This window comes from Sturnira hondurensis, unplaced genomic scaffold (assembly GCF_014824575.4).
Source record: "Sturnira hondurensis isolate 20B ecotype Veracruz unplaced genomic scaffold, ASM1482457v3 Scaffold0005252, whole genome shotgun sequence".
NCBI classification, from domain to species: domain Eukaryota; kingdom Metazoa; phylum Chordata; class Mammalia; order Chiroptera; family Phyllostomidae; genus Sturnira; species Sturnira hondurensis.
The window spans coordinates 7,035,785-7,054,094 of record NW_028077883.1 but is presented as its reverse complement, the minus strand read 5'-3'; the positions used below and the strand labels follow the sequence as shown (position 1 = coordinate 7,054,094).

At 37.9% G+C, this 18,310-nt stretch overlaps 1 protein-coding gene across 4 annotated transcripts in view; it reads left to right on the top strand.

Annotated features, from left to right (window-relative positions):
- The first annotated feature begins 18,183 nt into the window (after window positions 1–18,183).
- Window positions 18,184–18,310, top strand: part of PPP1R9A (protein phosphatase 1 regulatory subunit 9A) — a 274,499-nt gene continuing 274,372 nt past the window's right edge. Inside the window, exon 1 of one of the 4 annotated variants that reach the window (XM_037046456.1) lies at window positions 18,184–18,305. The gene's annotated coding sequence lies outside the window, so the exon portion shown is untranslated. The remainder of the gene's footprint in view (window positions 18,306–18,310) is intronic. The other 3 variants (XM_037046457.1, XM_037046458.1, XM_037046459.1) reach the window with 3 other exon arrangements.

Here is an 18,310-nt window from a genome sequence, read left to right as displayed (position 1 = left end):
CTGAGTCAGACTTGTGTTTGAATCAGATCTGCATTTGAACAAGATTTTGTGAACTTTAGAGGTGGGAATACACTGAATAGCACCCCAGACTTAATATTTCAAACCAGTCCTGTATTCAAGTACATAACTTAAAATTTTGTCCTCTGGCTCCTAAAAGGAGTTCTGCTGAATTCAGGAGTTATCTTGAATTCTGCTGCTATAATATTGCCTAGTATCTCCAAATGAAACTTTCATACAGGAAGCTTGTTGGAGGGCCTAGAAGAATAAAAAAGATTATTGGGACTTTTCTGAACTTACAGAACAGCTTGCGTGTGCTTGCTAATAAGTGTGTGCATGTGTGCTGAAATTCGTCTGAAATGTCCTTTACTGTAATACATCTCAACTAATAGCAAGGTTGTGCTAGCCGTTACCTCTAAATACTGGTGGCTACCTATAACTATCAAAAACAACCTAATTAACTGTGAATTTGAAAGTCAATTTCAGTCAGTCACCAGGTCATTCCAACCTCTACACTAGACGGACTGAAACACTGGAGTCCATAGAGGCTAAAGACTTACACAGGTCCCACTGACTCATGAAAACTAGGACTAGAACTCGAAACGTCTGACTGTCAAGTTTAGTCTTTAAGTTTATACCACCCTGTTGCTTTAGAAACCAGTAGATCAGCTGTCCCCAGCCTTTTCGGAACTGGGGACTGGTTTTGTGTTTTGTGGAAAACAATTTCTCCACAGAAGGCAGGGTGCTAGGGTGAAGAGACAGGAGGCAGAGCTCCATGGCCCAGGGGTTGGGGGCCCTTGCACTAGATCCCTTTTTATTTGGCTAGAAGTAAAGGAATGAAAATAAAGGTGAAGTAATGAACTTCAAGCTCACCGCGCTTAAAAAAAGAAACCTCAGTATTGCTTCCTCAGGCATTCCTTCTAGGCCAGTCTTTCTGTATGGGAGAGCAGAGGTCTCTTGTAAAATGTGCTTTAAAAGCAATGAAAGGCTTCTTCCCTATAGCATACTTTTATTAATATCACAACTCAAGAATCAGTTCAATTTGTGCATGGCACTTTTAAAATTCTGGGGAAAAATTTGTTAGCTAGCTAACATATTATGAATAACTATTTTAAGTGGGTTAAAAGATAATTCTCAGAAGAAAATAAAATAATGACTTTATTATTTTTTAAATTTGGGGTATTTAAAAATATTTTATTTACTTATTACTATTTACTTATTTTTAGAGAGGGGAAGGGCAGGAGAGAAATAGCAATGTGTAGTTTCCTCTTGAGTGCCCCCTACTGGGGGTCTGGCCTGCAACCCAGGCATGTGCCCTAGACTAGGAATCCAACTGGCAACCCTTGGGTTCACAGGCTGGCGTTGAATCCACTGAGCCACACCAGCCAGGGTGAAATTGTGGCTTTAATGTAAATATTTAAAAATGACTCATACAGTATTAAAAATTTTATTTTACTGATTAATCATGAGGGATTAATTGGTTAACCATTGATCTTGGCAAATTCTAATACCCTGTTTGTGAAAGGGCGGACTATATACATATATTATTTATACATATAGTGTTCCTAGCCAACGACATACCTTGAACACCAGTGAAAAATCTGTATAACACTTGTATGCTTATTCAAAACATGTTGATAATAGTTAGAAATATCTGCCTCACTGAAGCCTAGGATATAGAGTTGCTTAGTCTTTCGAAGAAAAACAACCTACCCTTGAATGGTGCATTCAGGATTATACAGTGCTTGAAATGAGAGAGCCAGATAGATGTCAACACTGCTTCAAAGGAAAACTCAAAAAGCACAAAATGTATATGGAATAAAGGATCTCAATTACAAGGAGAGGCAGCTTTTTTCCACGGAGTTAGAGAAGTCAAACAAAACTCTACTAGATGACAGAGTTTGCATACCCATTAGTCATGTGCAACTTAAAAAGAAGTCCAAGCCTTAAAAACAATTTAACAGAGCTATTACTGCACAACCTGGATAGGTGTGTTACAGATAATGCCTAGTTTTTCATTGAAGTAGAAAATATTTTTAAAGACTTTATTTATTTTTAGGAAGAGGAGAAAGGGAGAGAAACATTGATGTGAAAGAGAAACATCAATTGGTTGCCTCTCATACATGCCCCAACTCAGGACTGAACCCACAACCCAGGCATGTGCCCTGACTGGGCATCGAACCAGCGACCCTTTGCTTTGCAGGACAACATGCAACCAACTGAGTCACACAGGTCAGGGCAAAGTACAAAATATTTATTAATAACTGAGTAAATGACTCACTAATTCTTATTTTCCCATAGCTATTACAATGTCCATGTGTTAGTTCCCTTCAAAATAATTTAGAATAATAAGCCATGATCACTACCTAAGACTATAAAAAGGTAAACGCCAGATGGATGTGAAAAGCAAGCATATCATGTTAAAAAAAGACACTGTAAGAAAATATCTTTGTGGTAGAGGGATGAGGAAGAATTTCTTAAAGAATGCCCAAAATGCACAATTTGCCAGGCAAAAAAAAAAAAAAGCCCTGGCTGGTGTAGCTCAGCGGATTGAGCGTGGGCCTGCGAATCAGATGGTCGCGGTTCAGTTCCCAGTCAGGGCACATGCCTGAGTTGCAGGCCAGTTCCCAGCAGGGGACCCACCAGAGGCAACCATATATTGATACTCTCTCCCTCTCTCCTACCCTTCCCCGCTAAAGATAAATAAATAAAATATTTTTTAAAAAAGAGATAAACATGAATGCACCAAAATCGAGGATGAATACAGGCCAAGTCAGAGACATGACAGATTAGGGCATGTGGAATTTGTGATGTCTGGAATCAAAAAGGGATGAATAGGTAACAGATGGGAAACTCAGCGAGGAAAATGCCTGAGCCTCAGTAAAATAATGGATCGAGAAGTTTAAGACGGTCTTTCACTGTAACATATGACCTTGTCCCAAGGTCCAACCATTTGCCTTTAATTGATGAAGACCACTAATATTTGTTTTAAAAACAGAATTCAACGATTGCTGAATGGCCAGATTCACTTAGCAACATCAGCCACAAGTTTCTGTGATGGAAACACTAGACTGGAAAGTTTTGACAGTGGGGAAGAGGAAGTCAAGAACACAGAACACTGCATTGAGAGATTCTGCCAGGAAGGAAACGTTTGTGGCCAGGAGAAGACACGGTGACTGGTGGCTGGGGAGTGGAAGAGCATTAATGGAACAGTGAGGTGTCTACACAGAGGGACACAGGGCACAGTTTGCCATCTGGCTTGGTCATTACTGCTCCTTACTTCTCCTTCGCAACCTGAAAGCGAGAAGCCCCTGCACTTACAGACCAAGAAAACCACACCTAAAATTGTACACACACATATAGTATGTGTATTTATATTTATATATTTAATCATTTACTTAAGTTGAGTGTATTTTTCACGATATAGTGTGCTTTATGCAATCAACATGAATCTCAAGGAGACAGAGTTAAATTAAAATTTCTCTTTTGATAAGATGAGTATCATTGGGGGTACACACACATATAATGTTCAGTAAGTAATTATTGACTGAAGAAACTTACACTGAAGTATAAGTATTTTATGTCCTGAAAAAATATTTTTAATGTCAATAAATAATTATTACCCCAAACAAATGACTCATCTTATTATTAAGTTGTTCCCAGAAAAAAATGGCTTAACAGCAATCATATTACATGTAAGTTACCATTTGGGGCAATATTTGCCAATATTTTATAAACTTATATCTGATGACCCTACATAGGAGATCAAGTCAGTACACCCAGGGATATATTTTGCAACTAGTTCATCTTAGGAAGTTCACTAGAATAATATTTTAGGGGTGCCTTATTGAGTTATTGTATGTATAACCTGCTGTAAACATTTCCCTGGCAAAAACAATTGTAGCAATGTGCTGTTCTCTCTGAAGTAAGATACTGAGGTCTCCTTCATCCAATTATCTAAGCACGCACTAAAAAGACTCAGAATTACTTTCAGAAGAAAATCTTGGCTTTGTCCAAAAACAGACTGTGGGCTCATCTCTGTCCGGCTTTCCCTACAGACATGTGCCTGCTCGGCGGCCTTGATTTTTATAAGACTGAGCCTTCCCACTTTGACAGTTAGTTGATTGTTAGACCATATTAATGTCTTTTTTCTTTTTCTTTTTTATTGTTTTTTTTAATATAGTTTATTGATTATGGTATTACAGTTGTCCCATCGTATTAATGTCTTCATTTGAAAAAATTATTATGTTCATTCCAAATTCCTACCAAAGAGTATGTCCTAGATTGCTTATTGCCAGTTCTCATAATCCCAGTAAGTGAAAAATTCTGAGAAGGTTGATAGGATTATTTCAGGTACATTTCTCCGTTTGTGTTAATCAAGTCTTTTCATTTCCTGAACTTTTGGTGCTTTGACATCTGGGACCTTGCAGACTCTGGGGGGACTGCTCTTCCCACGCTATCTACTTCCTAGAGATGATAGATGATGGCGGGGGAGAGAGTGCCTTTCAAATGCAAACCAACCAATCCAGTGCTTACACTTGCGAACATCCCTTTTGGGGCACTTAGGGAATTTTCAAACTCAGGGTCACTGTTCCCCTGCCCTAATCACCCAAGGGTCCAGTTATCTCACAACTAGACAGAGCCCTCACCGGAGGGCCTGCTGAAGGTATTCAAACTAGCCAGTTCTAACAGGCTTCCCCTGCTTCCCCTGTGTCTCTCCACAGAAAACTCGGGGTGGAGGGGGGCAAGACTATGTTTACAGTTCTAATACAAATAAATTATACAATAAAGAACAAAGAATACAGGAATAAACTCTGTTTCATGTTCTCAGAAATGTAAACCTGCCCTCTGCCCACCTCCCTGTTTCATAGGCGCCCGTGGTGTTTCTCTTCCAGCCCTGCGGCTTCCTGACCTGCCCTGGGCGGCCCTGCCCAGCACCGTGTGCACCTTCTTCTCGGGAACTGGAACAGTCTGTCTTTACAATGTCAATGCTCTCCCGATCTGCTGGTTTCACCAAGTCTGAATGATGGCAAAACCTACATTTTAAAACACCTTTGGAAAAATCAATAAATAAAAATAAAACACCTTTGGAACAGACCAGACATTCAAAATGTAGCCAAGTATCAAATTTAACTCTTTGGATCTCTTAGGGACTTGACATTATTGAATAATCTCTTTTCACTTATGCTGTTCACCTGTGTTTCAGGACTTTACAAGAAACAAGAATGCAAATCATGTTATTAGATGAAAGTGTTGCTAATGGCATTATCCACTATTATCATAAAATGCGCCCTTATGGATTTATACAAACTAACATAGTCTCGAATATACTTTAAATCTCGTGTTTTACTTTGAGCTGCACAATGCTCCAATTTTAACATTTTTTGTTCAAAAGTTTCCTGTAGAACTTCTTTTAAAGAAAATCCATGATTAATATATTGTAACAAATCACCCATCAGTGGGTTCTCATAAGTAACACACGGTTTTCTTCATCAGTGAGTCGGAGCTGGCTTCTACTGGCCTGTGAGAGCTGACTGTGAAATTTTCAGGAACTATATATTGGTGGTTTGTAATTAGCCATGGCCGGAGTAATTACACCATGGAAATTGGCAGATATTGCAAACCACAGCTTCCCTCATCTCTGTGGAGAGTAAGTTGTTAAACATTTACCAGCAAACCACTGGTTTTCTTAAATTTGTTTTATAAACTAGTATACATGTAAATATATAGAAAATTTTTCTACATTTTTGAAATTTCAGCCCTGTTTACATAAAATATTTTTAAATTCGCCATTTAACTGAAACAAATATAAAGTTTTAAATGGATAATAAAGCTGCTTGATTTTTTTATTAGGCAAATTAAATGTAATGATAATTTCCTTTTTAAATGAATAAAGAAATTCAACTTGATTCCTTAGGTTAAAGTGAAACAAGTGAATCGAACATGTATTTGTCATTTATAGACGTGTAAGGCTAACTAGGAATGTGGCGCCTACTTGGCTGGTGAGAATGAAGAGAATGAGAGAGGGAGGAAGAGAGAGAATCTGAATTTCAAAGTAGAGAACAAGGGAACATCCCAATGACCTGGACATTCCAGAGTTCAAAAAGGAATTGCAGTCTTCTTTGGCTTAAGTTCAAGGTTTTAACTTCATGGCAGCATCTAATGCATCAGAGCAAAGATAAGTCTGAGTTAGGTTGGACCAGCTGCAGTCGTTCCCTGTCAGACTAGAACACGTCTCCGCCTAATCCCGAAGTGGAGTCAGAATCAAAGTGGCATCTGGATTCATGATGAAATAGTTGTTTGACTGTTTGTTCTGCCTTAGTAAAGTAAGAAAGCAGACCTGCAATTATGAATACAGAAGTCAAGGTTGAAAGAACTTAAACATTTATATACTTTCAAATTGTATAGCACTTAGATTTTTATAACACAGCTGAGTAATCAAATGCCTGAAAACTAAGGAAGCAATTTTCATTCTTTCTGAGGTGTTTATAAAGCTGGAAATGTGAAACTTGGTAAAATACACTTGTGTATGAATTATTTTCTCCTGCAATTAACCTTGATTTTGATCATAATCCAGGGACTCTCATACATGGAGAGTTGTTTCTCATTGTTGTAGATTCACCTTGTAGCAATGAAAGCACACTTTCTTCCCTATTGTGGTAAAAACACATAACATTTTCTATCAATTTTTTTAAAAGTGCACGGTACATATACTATAAACACATGTTGTTCCTCATTGTGCAACAGATATCTAGAACTTTATCATCTTCCAAAACTGAAACTCTACATCCTTTGAATAGTCCCCCTTTCCCTCCTCCCAGGAATCACCATCCTACTGCCTAAGAGTTGGGCTGTTTTAGATGTCTCATGTCGGTGGAATCATATAGTATTTGTCTTTTTGTGGCTGGCTTAGTTTGCTTAGCATAATGTCAAGGTTCATCTAGGTTGCAGCATATCATAGAATTTCTTTCTTCTGAAAGGCTGAACGATGTTCCTTTGTATGCATATACCACGCTTTCTCCGTCCATTCTTCCACTGATGGACATTCAAGTTGCCTCCACGTCTCGGCCACTGAACACTGTTGAGGAACATGGGTGTGCAAATAACTCTTCAAGATCCTATCTTCAATTTTTTTTGGTAACTTCCCAGAAGTGGAATTACTAGAACACATAGTAATTTTATTTTTAAAAATCTGAGGAACCTCCATACTGTTTTCCATAATGGCTGTACCATTTCATATATTTACCAACTGAGCATGGAAGTTTCGATTCTTCCACATCCTCACTAGCACTTGTTATTTTCTTAAGGTTTTTTTTAATTACAGCAACTTATGGGTGTGAGGTGACATCTGATTGTGATTTCAATCTGCATTTCCCTGATGATCAACAATGTCAAGTGTCCTTTCATACACTTGTTGGCCATTTGTATAACTTCTTTAGAAAAATGTCTATCCAAGGCCTACGCTCACTTTTAGGTTGGATTGTTTTCATTGCTGTTGTTGTTGAGTTGTAAGAGTTCTTTATGTATTCTGGATACTACCCTTTAATCAGATATAAGGGGTGCAAGTATTTCTCTTATTCTATAGATGGTTCCTTTGTTTCACAGAAACTGAGTTAATGTAGTTCCATTTGTCTGTTTTTGCTTATGTTGCCTGTGCTTTTAGTCATATCAAAAAAATTCATTGCTGTCCTGGCTGGCATAGCCCAGTGGATTGAGCATGGGCCTGCAAACCAAAGGATCGAGGTTCGATTCCCAGTCAGGGCACGTGCCTGGGTTGCAGGCCAGTTCCCAGCAGGGGATGCATAAGAGGCAACCGTACATTGATATTTCTGTCCCTCTCTCCTTCCTTTCCCCTCTAAAGATAAATAAATAAAATCTTTAAAAAATTCATTGCTAAATCTAATATCATAAAGATTTTCCCACATGTTTTCTTCCAGGGTGTTTACAGATTCAAGTGCTACATTTAGGCCTTTAATCCACTGTGAGTTAATTTTTGTATATGGTATAACGTAAGAGTCTGACTTCATTCTTTTGCAGCTTTATATTGTGTTTTCTTTTGGATTACATTTGTTGAAGAAACTATCCTTTCTCTATTGTGTAGCATTGGCACCTTTGTTGAAGATCATTTGGTTACATGGGTATATGTAAGAGTTTGTTTCTGGGTTCTCTTTTCTGTTCCATTGATCTGTATTTCTGTCCTTTTGCCAGTATCATGCTATTTTGAATACTATAGCTTTGTAACATATTCTGAAATCAGAAAGTATGAACCTTCCAGCTTTGTTTTCCTTTCTCAAGATGAAGTTACACTTTTAACAATGAAAATGAAACATTGCAAATTGACTATGAGATAATCAGTTTTAACAATGAAAACTGGCTTTGAGAAAATACTGTGTGTCAACTTCCTATATATTTTTATCTAGTATGCTAACAACTTGCCATTATATAATGGAGCTGTATAGTGTTACCTACTAGATTGTAAATAGTGATTATTGTTATTTGTTGGTATAATATTAGTTGTACAACAAATACACAAACATTTGTTAACCTGTAGCTGTGACAATAATGAAATGTGATTAAAATGTAATAAAACAAACATATAAATGATGCATCAAAACGAGTCTTATTCCCATTCAAGAATATGTTTTTTCAAGTAATGCTAAAAACTATACTTTGAAACTCTTTTTTTTTGTGATGAACTGGCCTCTGATCCAGTCACTGACCTACTTAATGAAATTGAATTCACTGCTTTCATTTCTCAGATCATATTTGACTAAGAATGACTTTAGATTGTTTGTAAATGTCTATTTCAAAGAAGGAAGATGTTAACTACTGGGAGTAGACTTAGAAGACTGCTTTGAGGTAAGACTTGTTTTGGATATACTGTTTAAAAATCACTTACATTGCCTGATGTATACCTATTTATGTGTAGAAAAAGTTTTGACTTGTTGTGAGACACCTTAGAAAATAAAGCAACAACAAACAAATAAAACCAGGTGTTTAGAGAAGTTATTGGCCCATGAGTACTCATATATTCCCTTCTAATTTTTTAGATATGTCAAATTAGGTAAAGAATTATTTTTATGTACATTCATTTCTCTTCACTGAATTCCAAAAAGGATTTTAAGCAAGGTACAGATAACTTCAATTCAAGAAATTATTTATCAAATTTAAGGACTTTCATGGTGGGCCATGGCAGGCACACGGGTGTGCTGCAAGAATTTTTAAAACATGCCAATACCTGACTACTTCGTCTGGGGCACTGACCTCCTTTCCTTCGATTGTCAAATAAAAAATGAAAACAGCTAACACAACAATAGGCACATGGTGTCAATGAATCAAAATTATAGTTATTTTTGGTCAGATCTGCAAAATATATATATTTTTGGTGTGCTGCATAATTTTAGTAATGAATTGTGCCCAGAGATGGAAAAGGTTGAAAATCATGATTTAATGTTTTGATACTTAAAGTACATTTCATTTCCAGCTTTGTTTTCTTGCCATGTTCAGACTCTCATATAACTGTTGTAGATCTGAGTTATTCCTCTTAATCTTGTCTAGCAATCCTTAAGCTGTAATGTGAATTATTTCTGACCAAAATATCTAGTACTTTTAGAGAACCATTGAGTGATAGGCAACAGTGTTAGTCAATAAAGTTAACTTGATTTAAATTATGGAAATCTTACCAGACTTTTGTGATTGACTTTTCTCATTTAGCATAATATTTTCGGGTTCCATCCATGTGGTAGCATGTGGCAGTACTTCGTTTAATTTATTGCCGACTATATTCCAGTGTATAGCTACATTGTGCTTTATTTATTCATTCATTGTTTGATGAACTTTTGTGTTGCTTTTCATTTTTTGGCTATTGTTGATAGTGCTGCTTTAAACATTCCTATGTATAATCCCAAAATTATAAGCAAAGAAGGGGAACCTTATAGAGGCCCTGATATCTGCCATTGTCAGGAAAACATTGTGGTTCAGTAGAAAACTATGCAATGTTTAGATTACATCCTTCCAGGCATCTGATTTTAGACTTTCTTCGTCTTTGAGTTATTCAACAACTCTGTGAAGTGTGGACAGCTGCTGGCAATGTCGGGTAATTCTTGTCTATAGTCCTACACATTCTGTCGGGTTGGTAGGTTCACGTGCCTACTCTCTCCTGCTGGGGCAAAGGTTGTTTTGCTTTCATTGACACATTAGTGTCAATATTGCTGATCTATAAATGCGTGTTTTTAGAAAATGATCTCCTTTCAACTGGTTGTAGTATCTTGCCAGTTTCCTCATTAATGAATTAAATAAAATCATAACATATTTTCATTTTTAAATCTCTAGGGGAATTATGATTTTACCTTTTTAAAAAACAATCTTTGAACAACATGTCAGCATTTGGCTGCCGCCCAAGTTTCTCCATTTTCTGGTGGAACTGGAATTTCAGTGGCTCTAAGAAGTATCCTTCAGTTGGTTGAAAAATTTCTGAAACCTCAGTAAAGGCATCTAACGTATCATTCTACTCTCAAATTTACATGCATTCTGTCTAAGAGACTAACATTTTTTTAGGTCGGCCTGAAGTTAGAGGAAAGTGTTGAGCAGACACTCAAAAAGACTTCTCAGCTCTTGGAATAGACATTTTTTCTAGGCTACTTAGGTTAATGTAGAGAGCCAAGAAGTCTGCAACTCTAAAGCACTGGGTGTCACTGTCATCTTAGCCAAAAAAACAGGATTAGCCCTCCATAACAAAAAATGCAGCAGGGAAGGTTCGGCCAGGACGGCTTCTGATACCTTCTATTCACGGTCCAGAAGCTTCCCCACACAGATGACAGCCCTGCTACACAGGGTTCACGAAGAGTGAGTCAGGAGTGAGCTCTACGGTATAAACCAAACATGACCAGTTTATTAGATTCTAACATCAGTCACATCCTCTAGTTAGTGTTTCCCAAATGTCCATCCTCTGTCCAGCGGCACAACAGAATCACCCTTGAAACCTTGTGGAGTTTATTTGATTCCGCCCAAAGATTCTTGTTCTGGGGGGTGGTGGTGGTGTGGGACCTGGGAATTTAAATGTGATCAAGCTCTCCAGGGATTCTGATCTACGTGAGGTCTGGAGCCAGTCGATATGGTACTATTAACAAAGAGAAATATTTTCTAAATTGTACGACGTAATCTGTGTTTTCTCATATTTATTTCTGAGGCTTTGTAAAGACAAGGATAGCTACCATTCACTTTTCGTGACTAGCACTATGCCAGGAATTTAAATCCAGATAATCAAAGTTTCTGTGAGCAAAGAACATCACAGAGTTTATTAACTTATTTAATAAAAACTTCACAGGCCACATATTTGGTTTCCTATGAACTTAATATACAAGGCAGTTTACTAGTTTAATTTTTTAATTGAATTATTGAGGTGGCATTGTTAAATAAAATTATGTACGTTTTAGGTATACAATTCTATAATACTTAAAAATATATATAAATCCTGCCCTGCCAGTGTGGCTCAGTTGGTTGGAGCATCAGCTCATGACCGAAGGGGTACAGGTTTGACTCCCGGTTTGGGTTTGGTTCCTGGTCTGTGTGTGCACAACCCCAGGTCTGGGTACATGCAGGAGGCAACCAATTGATGCTTCTCTTTCGCATTGATGTTTCTCCCTTTCCCTTCCTCTCTTCCTTCTCTCTATCTAAAAATCAATGGAAAAAATGTCCTCTGATGAGGATTTTAAAAAAAGCTCACTTATCTCAAAGAGTGATTAAGAAAAATCTAAATCCTACCAAGAATTACGCAAAATCAATTGCATATTTGATTTCTACCTGGTGAGGCTACAAGATGGCAATTTATTAGAAACATTTTGTGTCATTTTTATTGATCATGAGTTCTAAGGTTTTTTAAAAGATTTTATTTATTTATTTTTAGAGAGAGGAGAAGGGAAGGAGAAAGAGAGGGAGAGAGACATCAATGTGTGGTTGCCTCTCATGCGCCCCCCCTACTGGCCTGCAACCCAGGTAGGTGTCCTGACTGGGAATAAACTGGCAACATCTTGGTTCTCAGGCTGATGATGCTCAATCCACTGAGCCAAACTAGCCAGGGCCAGTTCTAAGTTTTGTGTATTTCTTAAGTTTTACATATCTAAACATATGGTTAGAATTTTGCAGAGAAAGCATATCTTCTCTGGAAGTTGGAGACAATTTCATTTAAAGCAAAATAAAGGTCATCATAGTGTGCAATCACCTTGTAATTAGGAAATCCTACAGAAACTATCTGAATGGTGTTAATGAGGTGAGCATGACTACACACATTTTGGAAGCTGTTCCTCTATGTAAACATGTAGGTTTCTGGGTCAGCCTCTTCTGAGAGAGTATCTTAGCGTGAGTTTGAAGCCTGGTGTCAGCTTTTTGAAGATGCAATTGTTTTTCAGAAAATAAAACGACATCACATAATAAATAACTATTTATGCATCTAAATGTTTATTTGGCCTTGGCTCAACTTTCCTGTCTGTGGATGAGCATGTGGTGGTCTATCATTTGACTGTATGTTACTGGCCTTCCTTAATTTCTGAGACTCTTAACGATGAGTTCAACTTATGAATTTGCAAAATATGTATTCTTTGTATACATTATATTATAGCACATGGCATTCAAATGCAGTAAATGTAATTTATTGTAAGAAAGTTATTCAGGCTTCGCAAAAAGTCAGGCTAGATTGTTAGATTTTTAAACAAAGCAACACTCTTAAAAAAATTTTAGTTTTTCTTTCCTTTAAAGCTATAACAGGTCACATTTACATTCCCAGCAAAGATGACCTCTTGTTTTTGTTTTGAAACTACACTATTTAATCACCTTCTAAAATTTTAATTAATATCAGCACAGTTTTATTTCACATTAATGTGTTTATTTCTCTTCTCAGTATCATAAAATATGAATTTTGAGGATCCAGATAGGTATTAAGCTGTTTTCAACTATAACTGCACTGTTCCTATCTTTACAACATAATAGGATGTTTAGATTATTGCTTATATTTTTATTACAATTTAATATGGAAACTATATCGTGTATTTTCTATTTACATAGACATATGGCACCATGGTGTTCGTGGTTTTCTTTTCAAAGTAACTCGGCCAAAGGAAACAAACACTTGGTTTATAGGTCAAAAAAGTATTAATGTAGAATTAAATAGTGTTTTGTTTAGCTAAACAAAAAGCACAAGGCAAATTAAGATGAAAGATTTGTAGACTAACTGGTCTTTTTATTTTAACTTATCCAAATATATTTTTAGAAAACTAAAATCTTACAACTTTAGCTGGAAAGTTCTTTCTCCTAACAACAGGACAAAAAGCCAAAAAAAGTGTGTGATTCATCAGTACTTTTGGACTCTAATACGAGTTGCTGATTGAGCGAAGAACTTTGTGTGATGGCTTCACCAGGAAGAAATGAAGTCCAGCAGCATTCCTGAAGACTGTCCCAGGGCTGTGTGACAAACTACAACCAGAGTGAGAAGGTCAGTTGTTGAGGATCTGCCCACTGATTAGGACACGTACTGGTTCCTTATTCACCCAGCTAAAAAATCTAATGGTGTGAAAACATGTAAGGGATTATGGATATTTTACCACTTTATTTGAAATGATGTGTTAAAATAGCAGTATTTACTGAGTCTGGACATCAGGGTTATGGCTAAGGACCTATGGAAAAGGTACTAACCACTTCAGAGCAAATTTTTTACTGTTTTTAAAAGCAGATGATCACATCTGCAAACTAAATGCCAGAGTTGTCTTAAAATGCAGTATGTTATAATTTAAATTTTGTTAAAAATGAGACCATAGTGGATTTCTTCAAGGAGGTTTTGGAAATGGAAATAAAATCACAGATATCTCCTGTTTTAACAGTAGGCAAATGGAGAATTTATTTACTTTAATAATCGGTTCACTAAGGCTAATGACAAAGAGAGACACTATTGAGAAACCTTTGTGATTCTTTGAGTCTGTCCTCCACATTTTCACCATCAAGAGTGTTTTGGATGATTACGATATAGCTCAAGCACTAGGCTTAGCACCTATAGGGTAAGAGCATTGACTATGAATTCCAGTACAAAGCTTTCACTCTGAATCTCAGTTTGATGCTTCGCTAACTGCTCTCTATGCAAAGGCTCACTGCATCTCTCCTGTTTGTCCCAGTTTTCAAATAATAAATTGTTCTGAAGCAGAGTAGACAACGTGAAAAAAGCAAGTGTGCCCAAGTTCAGGTACACCCTGTGGGACTGGCAGATGAGAGTCTGGGGAATAGAATCCTTCAGCCAGACGGCTTATCTGCTGAAAGTAATAAAACGGGCATCTGTAGAAGCAGATAAATACCCACACTTGTTTTCTAAACATGCAATTTGCACCACTGTAAAACAAAAACCTGAAAGAATGGGTATATCAGCTATTGTTTCAACCTTAGCAGCAGTAACAGTAATGAAAACAGCATACCAATGTCTAGTCCAGTGAAACTCTTGGTTCCCTATATTTTGTGTGGGCAACCAAATAAACCAAAAAAAAAGGGTACAAAGAGAAGCTGCATAACTTCGGCCTAAATACACTGTGTATGTCTATTGTAGTTCACCTGTAAAACTAAGGTGTTACTAAAAACTGAAAATGATTTGAAGAAACCCCAAGAAATTTTGTAGTTTATTACTTGTAGTAAACAAAAGTAAATACTCAAACTTACCACAAGCCCCCTTCAGGCTGTAAAGCCAAGACACTGGCTGTGTTGCAGAATGAGAAATAGACCAAGATGACTATAAATTTTCAACAGCACGGCCAGACCACGAATGTAGGTAGAAAGTCATGCTGATTCAATTCATTTGGGCAGAAATGACACCTTCTAGATTACAAAATCCATTTATTGATGTAAGCTTAATTTTACAGCCAGCATCACAGAATCAGGCTTATCTGAGGGCAACAAAGTTCTCTGATATTTACAAATGTAAAATAAGCAATTACAACTAAACTTTTGGTTAAATGCCTCATTATTATCAACCAGTTTCTCTTTTTTTAAAAAAGATTTTATTTATTTATTCTTACAGAGAGGAAGGGAAGGAGAAGGAGAGGGAGAGAAATATCAGTGTGTGGTTACCTCTTGCGCATCCCCTACTGAGGACCTGGCCTGCAACCCAGGCATGTGCCCTGACTGGGAATCAAACTGGTCACCCTTTGGTTCACAGGTTGGTGCTCAATCCACTAAGCTGCACCAGTCAGGGCCAGTTTTTCTTATTAATATTGGTAAAAAACCAAGAGTATGAGTAAAATTTTCTTTTATGCTAAAGTCATGTGTAAAATTACCTATAGGAATTGCTCTTTCATTACTTTGCCTATTCCACAGAGAAATTTTTCTAGAGATGTTTAAGTTTGCTTATTCTTTTCTCTCCCTTTATGTACTTCTCTCAACACAAAATTGTCTGGGTGCTTCCTGCTATAAATTTAGGAGTAATAGGCAGTCTGCAGGCTCAGTTTGATTAATTTTCCTTATTCTTCAAATTTGATTCAGGTTTGGTTTAAGCTTAATTTTACAACTGTAGCCAATATTTCACTTAGACACATGAAAAACTTAATTCTTTGAATAGTTACTCGGGGTACCCATTATGAACACGTAAAACAATTCTATTTAGAAACCACCTAAAACGGTGTGGGATGCATTTTATGTTGTATTTTTTGTTTGTCAAGTACCCTTATGGTCTACTCTTACTAATGACGATATTATCGGCTATGAAGGAAATCAGAGTAACAGCCCTCAATATCCTATATAATATATGAAAGAAATAACACATGAAAATTGACCCCCTTCCTCCAGCACACTACATTCGGACGCCTTGCCTGTGGGTGCTAAAGTTCACTTTTCACGCAGGAACACCGCCCTCACTTCTTTCCATGGGGACACGCAAAGTTTAAGGCCTTGAATCCCCAATACATTAATGATCTATTTTGGAACCAATTTTTAACACTTATGAAGTCAGTATGCTTTACCTAATTTATAAAAGTGTAAATGTTGCCTAGGACAGCGCTGTCCAATAGAAATTTCTGGGTTGGAAATGTTCTGTATCCACAGTACCCAACAACAGGTAGCCACTAGCCACGTGAAGCTAATGAGTTCTTCAAATGTGGCTAACAAGGAACTGAATTTTTAATTGCATTTAATTTTAATTAATTTAAAGTTAAATACCCCCACACATTGGATTACTACTGGCCTAGTAGAGCCTTCAAACATTCAGATAAGTGTAGAAGTGGAAAGCCGATTAGGGGCAATCAGGAATCTTAAATTGCCAGCATTGTAGTTTTAAACTCTGTTACTGATTCCCTCAGTGTGACTTTTTCTAGAAGGTTAGCATTTCAAAAAAAGAAAAAAGAAAAAAAGAAGAAGAAAAAAAAGAAGAGAGCCCTGGCTGGTGTGGCTCAGTGAATTGAGCACAGGCCTGGGAATCAAACAACCCTGGTTCGTTTCCCCATCGGGGCATATGCCTGGGTTGCGGTCCAGTTCCAAGCAGGGGATGCAACCGTGCATTGATGTTTCTCTCCCTCTCTCCTTCCCTTCCCCTCTAAAGGTAAATGAATTAAAAAAAAAGAAATACAAACCAATCGAATTCTTCAGGCTGCTTTTATGTATGAATCATCTTTTTTTTAAAGAGGTGTAAGACTGATTTTAGTGTCAATTCTGGCCCCTCTTCTACAGATAAAGTTCAGTGATTAGGTTCCTGTATTTTTTTAGGTTATACTCCTGGAAGACATGGTTTCCATACTGCAAATAATTGACAGGAACTTTTCCATTAAATTAACACAGACAGCACAAATGTTCTTTTCCAAAAGCGGAGACTGGAACCACGGGCTCCTCACGTTGCCTGCTACATCTGTTTATGCTTACAGAAGTGACATCTACTTCGTAGGCAGAGAATGCCAATTTCTTGGGAAAGCACCCAGAATTCGGTGAGACTTGAAGAAAAATTTCACTGTTCAAAATAAAGGACACATAGATTAGCTACAAAGCCCTTTCGAAATCAAGGAAGAAAAGATTTTGCTCCCAGAATGTGGATTCTGCATGCAGACTTGCCCGAATTCCTAACCGGCCAGAATCCTTTGCTGCTGATAAAGCCTTGGGTAAGTTACAAAACCTAAACCTCAGTGTTCCTATCTGTAAAATACGCATAATAACAGTTCTGTTGGAAAAACTTGCGTTTAGGGCTTTGAAATGGGCAAAAGATTCCTGGGTGTCCTTTCAATGGAATGTTGGATGTTATCTACAGGAATGTGGAGTTTTCTGGTTTTACAGTGCCCTGAACCTTTGACTGCCTTTATTTTACTAATCTATAAGCTTTAGAAATTCATGGTAATGTAAATGGTTCTTATATACAGATAAAGGGAATGATTTTGTTTCTAAGATACACAATTGAATACTGCCTGTGGAACAGACAATTCAAAAGATTGTATTTTAGTATGTTATACAAGAGTAACCAGTTTTGCTTCTTTTCTGATTGTCCATAAAGGTCTATTCCTCACAGTCTCATATGACTGTGTTGCAGTATCTTGCTGGTTCCCTCCTTAATTAATGAATCAAATACTATCTTTGACACATCTTCATTTTATGTTTTTATGAGTCGATTTACTTTCTTGAAAAACTGTCCGTTAAGAATTTCTACTCCATAGTTTGAAAAGATTGGTTCAAAGGCCTACAAGGACTGTCACGCTCAGTCTCAGGGTTTGCAGCTAGGCTGTAACACCTCCAGTATTTTTTTGGGGGGGGGGGCAGGGGCTAGGAAGGAGGGGATACTGAGCCTTTATTTATAAAACGGTGAGGGTCTGAAAAACAATGCCCTGCCAGGAATGTCAGAAGACCTCGTCATCCCTTTCCTGGCTGAGGCTGAAGGTCAAGGTGGGAGGAGTGCAGTGGCTTAGGAGGAGGCCACAGGGGATCTGGGCCTGAGCCGAGCCAGGTGTGGGCCTTCTGGGCCAACAGAAAGGCCTGAGGGTTTAGATGCCCTGGGGTCACAGAGTTAACTGCAGACTTTGTGGGGCTCCAGCAGCGAGCAGCGCAAGACCTAAATTCCAGTGGAACCAATACCCCGGCAGAAACGCGGGCAGGCCGGGCCCGTGCAGGCCGTGCCCCAAGCCCGCGAGGCCCCTCGCCCACCACCGAGGGGGTGGGGCGGCCTCGCCCCGGGCCGGTGCTTTTCGCCCTCGGTTGGCCGCCAGAGGCTCCCTCTCTCTCTCCCTCTCCTGGGATTTTGCTGCCGGGCTCTCTCTCTCTCTCTCTCTCTCTCTTTCTCTGCGGCCCTAGAGTTAATCCCATCAGCCGAGGTGAG